Below are 1,054 nucleotides of genomic sequence, written 5' to 3' on the forward strand. Positions count from 1 at the left end.
GGGGATCAGGAAGCAGCCAGGCCTGTCTGCAGCCGGGGGACTCCCCGGAACTCCTCCACTCTGTCGGAAATCTAGCACGCCCGTCACAAAGAGACCCGCGCTTTACAGTTTGTCCATTTTATTATAAAAAAATACAGACTTCAAAGCTGATTGCGATGAGGGGGCCGGGTCACCCGTCCCCCGCCCCTACAAAAGCCCCAGCCACCCCTTGCCATGGCGGCCATCCACAATATATATTTATATAGAATATATAGAAAACAGAGTGAGGAAACGTGGGTAGAAATCCGAAATCCATAGAAACGTGTGGTGTGGCCAGCTTCACTCAGTCCTTTGCCTTCTGTTTTTGGTAGGTAGCTCCCCTTCCTTTCCAGTCCTGTGATTTTTTTTTTTTTTACTTTTTTTTTCTTACAAACATTACTAGGTCACATGGGGGGGGGGGGCTCCAACGGACCAAAAAAAAAAAATGAGTTTATTGCGAAGTGTTGCTTCTATCCTAAAAAGGCCACCCCACTCCTCCCCACCAAAATAAAAGACCCCTTGAATTGAAGGTCGGAAAATGTTTTTAAAAGAATTTCCATTCTGTCCTTAAGAATACATTAAAATAAATCACAGTATACACTTGCTGGTTTCTATTTACAGAAATAAAACGACTTCCCGGACGGCCCTGGAGATGGTTGTGCCTGGTGAAGGGGACCCAGGGGGGGCTCGACAGTGGCTAGAAGAGTGGGGGATGACACCCCCAGAGTCCCCATGAGGGGCTGGCACCATGCACCCTTTCTGGCTCAGGCTTGCCTGGCCTGAGGAACCCAAGGCAAGTCCTCAGTGGGGTCCACCTGGGACCCAAATAACAGGACACAGAAGAAAGGACCGACTGGAAGACCAGGGACGGCTCCACCTCACCCCTGTGACTTGTTTCCTTCCCAATGTCACCAGCAATATCAGGGAATAAATTAAATTAAAAGAGAAACCCTAAGTCTTTCTGACCGTAATCAAACAACACTGGACGGCCCTGGTGGTCCTGGCAAAAGTGGCTCAGCCTGGATCTCAGTCTCAG

At 49.1% G+C, this 1,054-nt stretch overlaps 1 protein-coding gene across 1 annotated transcript in view; it reads right to left on the minus strand.

Annotated features, from left to right (window-relative positions):
- Window positions 1–896: 896 nt before the first annotated feature.
- Window positions 897–1,054, minus strand: part of Efna2 (ephrin A2) — a 10,659-nt gene continuing 10,501 nt past the window's right edge. The window contains 1 exon segment of the mRNA NM_001168670.1: window positions 897–1,054. This exon segment is cut by the window's right edge and continues 273 nt beyond it. The gene's annotated coding sequence lies outside the window, so the exon portion shown is untranslated.

This window comes from Rattus norvegicus, chromosome 7, assembly GCF_021556685.1.
Source record: "Rattus norvegicus strain SHRSP/BbbUtx chromosome 7, alternate assembly SHRSP_T2T, whole genome shotgun sequence".
NCBI classification, from domain to species: Eukaryota; Metazoa; Chordata; class Mammalia; order Rodentia; family Muridae; genus Rattus; species Rattus norvegicus.